Below are 13,575 nucleotides of genomic sequence, written 5' to 3' on the forward strand. Positions count from 1 at the left end.
TTCACGCTACTGTATAATTCGGTATGATTATAGTTAATATCCATGGGCTCTTTTGGAAGCATTTGTGTTCCTCACAAATAGAGCTGTAAAATTTAGTTTTGTTTAAAGAAAGCATCCTTTATTTCTTACACAGACTTGCATTTGTTGCACTTGTGGATATGAAACAAAAGGAGAGAGAGAGAAAGTCAATACTCTAAAAAGAAACACACACAGAGAAACAATAGAACAGTAATTTAACATCAGCTTTTTTTCTTCGTGACAACGAGCTATCGCTGTGACTGTGTTCGTCACGCTGTGTAAGGCTGCAAGTCGCGCATGTTTTGTTTTTTACTGTTCCTGACTCGCAGTGAGTTGAAGTTACTTCTGCTGTGTAAAAACGGAAGGCAATGATTGAGTATACCATACCATAAACTGAAAACAATAGCTATTAGTAATAATAAGCTAATTCTGAATAAATACGTCATCATAAAAACAAAAAGTTATTTCATTATTATATTGTTTCGGTTCTTATTAATATAAAAATTATACACTTTCTGCAATGTTTTGTAAAGAAAAAAATTGAACGGGATCGGATGGGATTCGATCTGATGTAAAAACAGTATAAGAGTTACTAGTCCGCCACTCTACCCAATTGACCACACAGACAATCTTTTGTTGCCTGTCTTTTTCTTAAGAAATAAATCCTCATGGCTATAGAGCATGTCACTTCCAAACTTAAGACAACAGTTCTTCTTTATGTTTCTATATTTTCGTACAACATCTTGGTTACAGAAGCTAATTTATATTTGGCAGACAATTTACACCTTAGATTTAAGCCAATAAATGCAATATTTTACTTCACTTTCCAGTTCCTTGATTCAACTTCCCCCTACCAATCTCGTTATTCCCTCTGCAATCGTGCTGTGCTACTGCAAAAAATCCCTCGAAAACATTATTGCCAGTATACACAAAACCGAACATAATTTGTTTTTTGCTTATATTTTTATTATTTTATTATATTTTTTGGAAATATCTCCTTAGATGAATTGCTTTCTATTATCTCCACATACTAATAACTGAATTTTACCCATAAACATAAGGAAAATGGAATAATTGCTAAAAATCGTGAGTTACAGTATACGCGCAATATTTTTTACGCATGATGGTACAACGTATTGTTTACGATTATATTTTGGCAATTTTTTACCCAGAAAAGGGAACGAGGTGGACCACCCAAATTTGTAGTGATATATATATTAGGGTCCTATACTATAATACCAAATGTTTAAATTGGGCAATTTCCAAAATTTAAGGGGTGGGCCAAAATACCCCTCCCAAAAATTTAAAGGGGTGCATTAATATGCCCATGCCTTATGAAAGGGAATGGACCCCTGTATACGCTCATATAACTACATAGGGTAATTAAACCTAATCCAAGGGGATAAATTAGGTCAAAAAACCCCGAAATTTAACTTTTTGGCAATTTTTTCCCATGAAAAGGAACGATGTTTACCCCAATGCTGATAAGATACATACCATGGTTCTGAGCTACCACACCCAATTTTTAGATTTGGCAATTTCCAAAATTTAAGGGAGTGGTCCTAGGTACAACTGCCAAAATTTAGGGGGTGGGCCAAGGTATCCCTTCCAAAATCTAGAGGGAGTGGTCCTAAGTACCCCTAGGTCATTGACCCTCGGCCAACGGCATTGACCTTTGACCTATGACGTCACTAAAATTTTGTTGACTCGGCTCAATATACGGGGGGGGCCACTGCTACTTATATATATATATATATATATATATATATATATATATATATATATATATATATATATATATATATATATATATATATATAAACAATCTCCTCGCGTCGTGCCTATAGATTTCGGGTATGAATGCTTTGTGACGCAAAGAAGTTGCTTCTACCCATTATCTGAAATGAGTACGTTTGAGTAAATCTAGTTACTAGCGAGAGGATCATTCAGTAAATTAAAGAAACACTCCAATTCATCTAGAATTTCATGTATTTAAATCGATGAAAGGTGTAATCGTGTAATTGTGTTGTATTAGCGGATATGACTTAATGAATTTAGATCACAGTACTCAGATGTCTGGAGATTTGACCACAAGTAACACTTATAATTGAGGTACACATACCTTAAGATGTTCTGGCTGCTTGGTGCGACGAATGTTCCACTCCTGGATTCCTCTCTGGACTACGTTGGCAGATCTTGGGACAATCGAAGGTCTTTAGTCCTAAATGATGACCATGGAAGATATTGTTCTCACGTTGATCGAGTATGTAAGCTACTGAGACTTGAATTGGCAGCTCGGCTTTGTCACAACTAGCCGACTAGAAGCCAACCATCATAAGATGGTAGTTCGTAATACTCGTATCCGTTGAATCTTAAGACTGCAAGTTCTCGTAACAACTCTGATCTCTCCGAACCTTCTGATCTCCGACTTCTGATCCTGATCCAATCTAGATCTGTTTTTTTTTATTCTCTTCTCCAGACGATGGAATTCGTCGTTTCATGGCTCGACGTTGATTACCTAAACTATGGTCAAACTTTCGTTGCAGATCTTGTCACATCGTGACCGAATTCCGAGACTGTCAATCTCTGCGAATCTGAATATTATGCCATATCCAAATTGTGTCTGTGTTAACAAAAATGGTTTCATTCTGAAATTCAGGCTTACATTAACTTTTCTCAATTTCTATTTACACCATACTGCGAGCTAGCGTCTCGACAGTATTTCATGAACATCAAAACACAACCATGCATAACTGATTACATAAACAAACAATAACAAACAATAACAATAACACATGCCATTCCAAAATATCACAATTTCACATCTTTCTAGTTTCTTAACTCAGACTTGACTTTATTTAAATTATAATTATTCCAATCACCAATAAATAACCTATAATCATTTAATCTTATTTTTCATGTATCTACGATATATATATATATGTATATATATATATATATATATATATATATATATAAGTTTTCAGCGAATTGAAATGCCGATTATGGGAAAATATTGGTCAAACTCCAGGGAATATTTGAAGATATTCAGCGACAAAATAGGCCGAAATTTAAAAAAAAAATGATTAGTGGGAATGTAAGCTTAAAGCTGTGAAAAAGGTGGCTTTTATCTGAAGAAAACTGATGTTTGCATACATTGTCGCTGGCCGATTTTTTTTTTTTTTTTTTTTTTTTTTTTTTTTTTTTTTTTTTACGCATTTGTCCGATTATCGGAAAATATTTCCTGAAGTTTGGTTACTATTTTCCAAAAATCGCTACTAAAATCTGTTGACAAATTATTTTAAAAAATTGCTAGCGATGAGATATTGCAACACCGTCTTCCAAAGAGCCCGATTGAGTTCGGAGTCTCGTTCACGCTAGTTCCGCGGCCAATCGTTTCGGAGAAATGTCATTGTTCAGTTTGAAGGTGGCCACACACAAAAGTGCCATTTTAATGACAATACAGTCGAATAGGGGTGGCAAATACATTTTATCAGTCTATCGATCCAATCTGCCAAACAGAAGGCAATTTGCAAGTTGTAAAACACCATTTCCCTTCACCTCCTACATAATAAGTGTCCTTATCTCGCCAAATACGTACGTTTTAACCTCAGCACTGTGCTGCGCAACTAAGGAAACACCCCCGATACAAAAAATTAAGCAAATATCTCAAACAATAATTAGTTCAACCTTTTTGCAAAATCTGATCAATTTTGAAATTTAAATGTTCCTAATTCGAACACACTTCCGATCGAGGAATTCTCCGTTTGCGCAATTGTTATATATAAAAAAACGGATCGATTGAGCCTAGTATCAATATGAAGTCAGAGTAACACCTCGCGACCTTCCCTAGTTAGTAAAAATCCCATTCAAATACAAGAAATTTATAGGTATATTTAGTAGCGGTTTGTGGTTTAGTTTTCAATAACGGTATAAGAATTATACGATTTATCTACATTTTTTGAGTTGCGTTTATGTGCCTAAGAGCTTGCGAAGACAGGGACGGGATGTGTCCCTTAGTGACGTGTGATATGATTTGAGTTTAGCGTCCCTTTTAGCAGCGAGTCTATATGAGACGTGGAATTACAGCTTAACGCGAGATCAAACCACTTTAGTCCCTGCCGGAACTCCCACGCTAGAATGTGCCCCTTAGTGTTATTATTATTATTAAGATTATATAATCTAAATTGAAGGGGTTTTACAATTTAAGAACTTTATATAGAAATATATACACACCATGGGGTAGAACTTCGGAATTTGCTTTATAAATCTCTAGTAAAGCTTTTCACATCATTTTTTTTCTTTTGATTCATTCATGCTTGGAAGCATCAAAGAACACGTTTCATGGGCATTTTGAAGTCACAGATGCGATGCCTAGAGACAGTGACGTCAAAAACTTTGACTAAAGAAAAAAAGAGAGCAAATTTTAGTTTTATTCAAAAAATTCCTGACAGATACTTATTTATCCTAGGATCATGGTTCCACCCTCATTTTGTTTGGAATGAAGCAATGTTTCCAACTGTACTACTCACGTGTCTCTATTATGTACCTGAGCAGGGAAAACCTCGCCCAAAGTGTGGAAAAATGGATTATTTCAGGAAACTATTCACTTTTTCGGAAATTTCTCTCCTCAGGTACATGATAGGAACATACGAGTGCTACTGTTAGAAAGGATTCTTCATTCCAAAGAGAACGAGGTACGATTCATGGTCCTACGATGAATAGTCCTGATGCTAAAGCTGATTGAATAAAAATTGACACAAAATATATTATCCAAACATGGTTAGGGAAAAATTGGTAAATCGGGTAGAGCATCAGGACTATTGCTCCATTCTTCATATTTTATTCTCTTCACAATAAAGCAAACTTTTTTGGTGCAATTCGCATGTTTGTGTCATGTACCTGAAGAGGGAAATTCGCGACAAACTGGGATTTTATTTTTTAATTCCCATTTTCTCAATTGGGGCAGGAATTTCCCGCCTCCGGTACAGAATAGAGAGAACTGAGTTGTACAGTTGGAAACACTGCTTCATTCGGAACAAAATGACGGTCAAACTAAGATTTTAGAGTAAATAGCCTTGATAGAAAGCTGATTGAGTGAAAGTTTACAAATTACCTCAAAAAACCCATGTCCTAAAAGGGTTAAAGTTTCTTATAACGTAATTTGACAATTCAAACTGAGTTTATAATTAAAAAAAAAAAGTTAGAATTATTATACAAGGGCTTCATAAAAAGTAGTGACAACATAGTTATAATTCGTATCTGGTTTTATGCATAGAAGAACACCTGTTACATTCCTCCAATGTATTCGCCTCCTATCTCTATTACCAGTGGCGTAACTAAAGGTTTGGGGGCCTCCCCGCAGACAGCGTGGAGTGGAGCCCCTTCTCCACGTCCAACTTCAAGATTTGGGGCCCCCGATAGCTTGAAGCCATCCCCGCAATGCGGGGTCTGCGGGGCCCTTATTTACGCCCCTGTCTATTACCTTCTACCCCACGTGTAGAAGGCTTCGTACACCGTCAGTGCGTCAATCTTTGTTAATGTACTGAGGGGCCGTTCATATGGGTTGGATGATGCCTATTCTTGTGTAGCAGTGCTTCCCGCGAAGTAGTTCCTTCATTTAAGCGGAAAGATCGTGATGAAGTCCCTTTAAACATTGTTGGACACTGAATCTACATGCAACTTCAATCTTGATCCAAGAGATTTGTTCATCTTTCCTAAACATATTGTCATGGTTCTTGCATTTATCTCTTCTACTTTACGGCATTGCTACTTTTGGCTGAATAACACACAGTCGTTATCACTTGCCATACCTCATCGCGCCACATTCTCTTATCAGCTACGGAAATCTTGTAGTGCTGAAAGAGAGAGCAATGACATAAGAACAGTGTTGTCATTACTTTTTACGCAATTTATGTATAAGTGTTGAAATGGTATCTTTCAGTCTAGGCCTTAGTGGAATTTCTTCTAAAACTTCTTCCTTCGTTGCAATATCAACTGTTTCCAGCGTAAAATGATTTTGCACAGGCATATGGAACTTTAATAAATAATAAATAACTAACATTTTGTATTCATTTTATTATAGGAATGGGGTTATGGGTTAGATGTGTTTTAAACGGCTTCTGGCTTCAGTAACGTTTACAACTTCCCATACTTCAAGAGAAAACCAGAGGAAAATTATTACATAAACTTTGTTCAACAAGAAAACATCCGACGAGGGATCCACGTTGTTAAATCAAACTTTCGCCGATGGTACACCGTCTACGATAACTTAATAATTGACTTCATGGGTGGAAGAATCAACTGAAAACTACCGTGTAATGTATTACACTGAACAACTGGACATTATTGTTGCCTACCCTCTGTCAGAGGTTTACTACCAAACGTTGAACTTCAGCGCCGCTGACGAATACAAGAATCCTGATCGTAATCTTTGGATTGTGGGATATGATTTGGCTGGATACGTGAAATCAGCTGGAAATTTCCCTGAGGTTTTGATCCGTAATGGTGGTCACATGGTTCCTGCAGATCAACCTGTCTGGACGCTGGAGCTTATCACTAAATTCGTCGCCAATGAACCTATTCTATCTAAAAATGCCCCAAAAGTAACATCAAAATATTTTTATAGATTATTTTAAATGTCACACATATTTTGAACAGCATTAGACAAATAAACTGAACATTAATTAAAGAATGTAAAGTTTAATTGCTTCCTCTGTACTTCCTATATAGCGGCTAAATTAATGTATGCATATAAGTATTGGTAATATCTACACAGGTGGATTGGTGAGTGGAAGAACAGTACAAGTCCGAAGTAAGTCACTATTGTTAACGTCGAAAATGACTGTTGAATGTATAGAACAAAACATTCATATGGATTGGTATAATAGTTGTCAAGTTGTTAGTTACTTTAAAAATAAACTTGTTGTGTAGAACACCATAATATAATTTTCTTATTAAAATATTCTTATTAAAATATTCAGAAAGAGCGGTTTTGGACTTGTACTGGTTTTTCACTCACCGTTTCAATTACATTAAGTTCTGTAATTCTGTATAGAAGACTGGACTGCACCGGAACGTAGGAAATATTAAGTCTGTATAGGGTGTCTTGCATGGTAGTTCGTACACATGCAATCTCCACCATATTATATGTTTGGATCAACTGTTTTTCATAATCATGGACTTCTACAGGGTGTTTCAAAACAACACCGACAACGTTTGAGAGGTGATTCCTGATACCAAGATAAGACAGAAAATATAGACCAACCTGGGTGCACAAATGCTTCCTTTCGGAGTTAAGGCTGCCGAAAACATGAGCTTGCGTACTACGAATTTTTCCGCTAGCCTAGTGTCGAGAACTTGCTTTGAGTTCAGTACACGCAGCGGTATCGCCTGAAAAGATTCTCCCTTGTCACAGTAACTTTTTTCGTTAAAAAAAAAAAAAAGCAGTTTCGCTTGCACTTCGTTTTAGGTGGTCGATTTAAGAGAACAAAGTGCGGCTGTAAAAATTTGTTTCCTACACGGGAAAATTGCCGCAAAAACTGCTGTAATGTTGAACACAGCTTGCAATGACAGTGCTAGGGGAAAATTCAAGTGTATGTGTGGTTTTCTCGATTCAAAAAAAGAATCGAAATGGCGATTGATGACAAACCTCGTTCTGGACGTCCGATAACTCCTCGAACGGACGAAAATGTCGACAAAATCCTTGCGCTTGTGCTCAAAGACTGACAACGATCCATTGAAGAGTTGGAGAAGTTATGTGGCGTATCTTGAAGCTCAGTTAAGTGAATTTTAACGAAATATTTGGGAATGAGAAGGATCGCTACAAAGTTAGTGTTTCGTGTTCTGACTGAAAAACAAAAAGAGTGTCGAGTTTAAAGATGCTGTTCTTTGACAGGTCAGCTCCGAAGCGACCCAGACGTCTTCCTGTTTCCGCGAATGAAGAGATAGACCCTGCATGAAAGAACAGCGATTTCACGAGGTAGAAGAGGTGAAGAAATAAACAAGGAAAGTAAACTCAGCAATCAAAACAAATAAGTTTAGAAAGTTAATTTAAGGTTAAGCGTTAACCTGTTACAAATAAATTTGAAGTTAAACATTAGATAAGTGCTATGTACATACAAAGTGGTCCATAATTATTTATATTATGTTTCAAAGACTGCAGAAAAGAAACTAGGAACATAATTTGCACATAAACACGTTACTCTCATACCCTTCCTTACAAGAATTTTAATATTTATTTTCAATGGCATACTCCACCAATCCACCATCCAAATCGATACATGCCTGGAGACGAATAGCAACGTTGTCACAAGCTGCTTGTGACTTTGGTGTTCTGTGGAATTCTTCTGTGATAGCTTCTCATACCCTTCCTTACAAGAATTTTAATCTCTGTTCTCCATGGCATGATCCGTCAATGCACCATCCAAATCGATACATGCCTGGAGACGAATAGCAACGTTGTCACAAGCTGCTTGTGACTTTGGTATCCTGTGGAATTCTTCTGTGATAGCTTCTCATACCCTTTCTTACAAGAATTTTAATCTCGATTCTTCATGGCATGGTCCACCAATGCACTATCCAAATCGATACATGCCTGGAGACGATTAGCAACGTTGTCACAAGCTGCTTGTGACTTTGGTATCCTGTGAAATTCTTCTGTGATAGCTTTTCATACCCTTTCTTACAAGAATTTTAATCTCTATTCTTCATGGCATGGTCCACCAATGCACCATCCAAATCGATACATGCCTGAACACAAAGAGCAACGTTGTCACAGGCTGCTTGTGACACTGTTATCCTGTGGAATTCTTCTGTGATAGCTTCTCGTAGTTCGGCTAAATTGTCTACGTAATGTTGATACACTTTTTCTTTTAAAACATCCCATACGAAAAGGTGAAGTAGTTTAAAATCGGTAGGTCTAGTTGGCCACTCCATAGACCCACGTTGACCGATCCAGCGGTTTGGGAATGTTTCGTTCAGCCACTCTTGCACTGGTATCACATAGTGAGGCGATACTCCATTCAGTGACCATTATCTCCACTCTAAGGCAAAACAGTGTTGCCATATCGAAACTTTTTGTCCAGAATTACAAAAACTACAGTTAGTCAAACATCATATACAAAATTATGTACCACCCTGTATGTAATAAAGATTTGATAAAATCAGTGAAAGATGATTTTAGTTCTGCAACTGGGAAACTCACGACTAGTCATTCTTATATAGAACGAAAATAGTGAAAAGCGAACTCAAATGCATGCTTTGTAAATATTCAGATACTGAAGTGACTCTATGAAGGGGACATACTTTATTAATGGTGTCCACGAGACGAGAAGAGAAAAGAAATAAGGGTTTCTCGTCTCGTTCTCAAAGATTTTGTGTCGCGGTGGCTCAGTGGTAGAGCGTTCACCTCTGGTGTATGGGGTCCCGGGTTCAAACCCTGCTCCCGCCAAGGGAACTTTGTGGTGGACAAACACCGTGTGCGTGGGTTTTCTCGGGGTTTTCCCGTTTCCTCCCACTTTCTTCATTCCACCATTTCATTCATTTCTCATAATCACCGTCTCCTTTAGCCTAACCGGTATAATCGTGGGACGTAAAACTCAAAAATTTCATTTCATTTTTTTCAAAGATTTTGTAGAAAATCCAACTCGTCTCCGTTCTCAAAGAATTCTTTCTCGTCTCGTTTTATGAATTCATGGCTTAAACATTTATGACCTGATATTTTTAGCTTAACCCTGAAATGCATTTTGGGTGCCAATTGATTATGTTCATCAATAACAATAATAATGATATTCTTAAAATGTGTACATTAGCGAATAGCGCACGCCGATGCCATGTAGCACCAATGGAGTTAAGCTTTCTACCACAGTTTTCGTCTAGTGGCATAGGTCGGACAACGACTGTCAGAGAGCGTCAAAAGGATATACAAAGCACAAAATGTGCACGTTTGTTACTTGTAAGTTTTTTTACGTTTTCTAAACACTTAAAAAATCATTGTTTCACAATCTTCCATATCACAAGGTTACTGTTGATATTGACACTAAACTCTGTTTTTACTAATGTAATACAACCATGACATCTATCCTGTAACTTGAAACCCCAGAAGTAAAAACATTAAAAAAATAGGTTAATTGCTGTATCGCCGGACCAATTTTTCGAAATTTACCGGTTCAATTCGAGAATTTATTTAAGTTTATGAGGGAAAATAAGTGAAAGTCAGGTAAGAGAAATAGTAAAAGTTAAGAAAGTGATAGTATTTGTTGGTTGTTTTTGGTGTTGTAAGCGGCCCTATATGTGGAGGCGGATGGACTATTTCGCGGAGAGGTACACTTGTTTTACTATGCGGATGAATGTAGATTGTAAAAATGTACAGAAAAACTTGGGCAAGACTTTAATTTGCCCATTTCATGTCGAGAACAGAACCCAACTAATCCCTACAGGGCTTCTAACCCGTTCCTACTACTACTACTACTTACACGATGGATACGTATAGTAATACTGCACGTACTCTAATGTAACGTACTCTAACGTAAGTTAATGTAATCCAACCAAATATAACCAAATGCAGTACATTTTCGTACTTATTTTCGATTTTCAAATTGGTCCGGCGATACAGCACTAATACCTTAAAAATCATATTATTGGATATTATTTACATTTATTTACGTAATTCTTAAAGAAAGAAAGAAGAAAAATAATTTCAATACTAGCAAAAATTAATTCGCGCAATAAAGGGTTAATTTCATATAGAAGCTATCAGAATCCTTTCACGTCACAAGAAAACCACGAAGAGTGTTTTATAACAACATTTAAACCATATTTATCATTAGAGTATGTTGTGTAATGCGTTGCATATCTTTAAATATTGATAAATGTTTATCACTATGTTCGTACAATAACTTTAAAAATCGATAGCTTTAGTACTATGAATCATGTGACATTAAAACAGTGTCCAAGAGCTAAGACTTAGGTGATCTAGTAATGCACATAAGACTAGGAGAAATTTCTCGTCCCGTCTCAAAACTGAGACAAGAATTATCAAAGCTACTTATCGCCCAGTCTCTCGTCTCGTTTCTGTATTGTATTAACAGATAATAGCTTCTTTAAAAAGCCGATTTATATTAAAAGATCTAGAAATAGAATTGGCAAAGACTTTACTAAGAATTAAGATTAGGAATTAGATTTCTGGGCTTTCAGTATGTGACCATGTTAATCTGTCATTAAGATTAGGATTAGAAATTAGATTTCTGGGGTTTCGACATCTATGACCATGTTAGCCCGTCACTAAGATTAGGATTAGGAATTACATTTCTGGGCTTTCGGCACCTATGAGCATGTTAGCCCGTCACTAAGATTAGGATTAGGAATTAGATTTCTGGGCTTTCGGCACCTATGAGCATGTTAGCCCGTCACTAAGATTAGGATTAGGAATTAGATTTCTGGGCTTTCGGCACCTATGAGCATGTTAGCTCGTCACTAAGATTAGGATTAGGAATTACATTTCTGGGCTTTCGGCACCTATGAGCATGTTAGCCCGTCACTAAGATTAGGATTAGGAATTACATTTCTGGGCTTTCGGCACCTATGAGCATGTTAGCCCTCACTAAGATTAGGATTAGGAATTAGATTTCTGGGGTTTCGGCATCTATGACCATGTTAGCCCGTCACTAAGATTAGGATTAGGAATTACATTTCTGGGCTTTCGGCACCTATGAGCACGTTAGCCCTCACTAAGATTAGGATTAGGAATTAGATTTCTGGGGTTTCGACATCTATGACCATGTTAGCCCGTCACTAAGATTAGGATTAAGAATTAGATTTCTGGGCTTTCGGCATCTATGACCATGTTAGCCCGTCACTAAGATTAGGATTAGGAATTAGATTTCTGGGCCTTCGGCATCTATGGCCATGTTAGCCCTCACTAAGATTAGGATTAGGAATTACATTTCTGGGCTTTCGGCATCTATGGCCATGTTAGCCCGTCACTAAGATTAGGAATTAGATTTCTGGGGTTTCGGCGTCTATGGTCATGTTAGGCCGTCACTAAGATTAGAATTAGGAATTAGATTTCTGGGGTTTCGGCATCTATGACCATGTGAGCCCGTCACTAAGATTAGGATTAGGAATTAGATTTCTGGGCTTTCGGCATCTATGGCCATGTTAGCCCGTCACTAAGATTAGGATTAGGAATTAGATTTCTGGGCTTTCGGCATCTATGGCCATGTTAGCCCGTCACTAAGATTAGGATTAGGAATTAGATTTCTGGGCTTTCGGCATCTATGGCCATGTTAGCCCGTCACTAAGATTAGGATTAGGAATTACATTTCTGGGCTTTCGGCATCTATGGCCATGTTAGCCCGTCACTAAGATTAGGATTAGGAATTAGATTTCTGGGCTTTCGGCATCTATGGCCATGTTAGCCCGTCACTAAGATTAGGATTAGGAATTACATTTCTGGGCTTTCGGCATCTATGGCCATGTTAGCCCGTCACTAAGATTAGGATTAGGAATTAGATTTCTGGGCTTTCGGCATCTATGGCCATGTTAGCCCGTCACTAAGATTAGGAATTAGATTTCTGGGGTTTCGGCATCTATGACCATGTGAGCCCGTTACTAAAATTAGGATTAGGAATTAGATTTCTGGGCTTTCGGCATCTATGGCCATGTTAGCCCGTCACTAGGATTAGGATTAGGAATTAGATTTCTGGGGTTTCGGCATCTTTCGGCATGTTAGCCCGTCACTAAAATTAGGAATTGGGTTTTTGGGGTTTCGGCATCTATGGCCATGTTAATCTGTCACGTATGAAGGATGACGTCACTTGCCGATTACACTACCCAGGAAATTGAGGAGGAAACAAATAATGGGTAAAAAAAAGAAGTGAGGTCCCATCCCGGCATTTGCCTGGAGTGAATGAGGGAAACCTCATTCAGGATTGTTCGCTTGAAAAAGCTTTTATATTTTTTCGATGGAGTGTCCCCATCGGGAATCGAATCCGAGACCGCTCGTACTACACTTTATTAAGTTCACGTTTGTTGATTGATGATAGCTTTGCGTTCCTTACAGCAGTAAAGCTAAATGAAACGTGGACCCACGGCTTAACGCGAGATCCGAACCACATGAGCTCCTGCCAGAAGTCGAACGGAATCTCCCACACCGAGGACTTTGACACTAACCATATAAACAAAAGGAAACTTTTAAGAACATGTAGGTCTTTAGTACATTAGCTTTACTATTATAAATACCGAGAAAGAAATGATAGCAATCTCTCCAAGAACCTTCAAATGGGAAATAACGTAGACTTTTTTTTGCTATTCACTGTTTTTTAAAAAAAAGAAATTTCTGTTATCTTTTTCACTACTATTACTCAATAGCTGATTCAGTAGATTTGTTTCAATCATATCACTATTACAAAAGGATATTGTTTTGAGCGTCTACAATAAGATAACAAGTAACAGATAACGCCCGACAAGTGCGGGAAAATTGTCATCATTGAATGATTTACTATTTGAAGTAGGTAGATAACAGATGTCTGGTCAGTTGCAAGAGATATACGTATA

General features: G+C 37.4%; 1 protein-coding gene across 2 annotated transcripts in view; it reads right to left on the minus strand.

The window, feature by feature from the left end:
* LOC145668967 (venom serine carboxypeptidase-like) overlaps positions 1-13,575 on the minus strand; it is a 187,468-nt gene that overhangs the window by 109,005 nt on the left and 64,888 nt on the right. The gene's annotated exons all lie outside the window — the stretch shown is intronic.

The sequence above is a fragment of the Thermobia domestica genome, chromosome 13, assembly GCF_964235325.1.
Source record: "Thermobia domestica chromosome 13, izTheDome1.hap1.1, whole genome shotgun sequence".
Classification (NCBI taxonomy): domain Eukaryota; kingdom Metazoa; phylum Arthropoda; class Insecta; order Zygentoma; family Lepismatidae; genus Thermobia; species Thermobia domestica.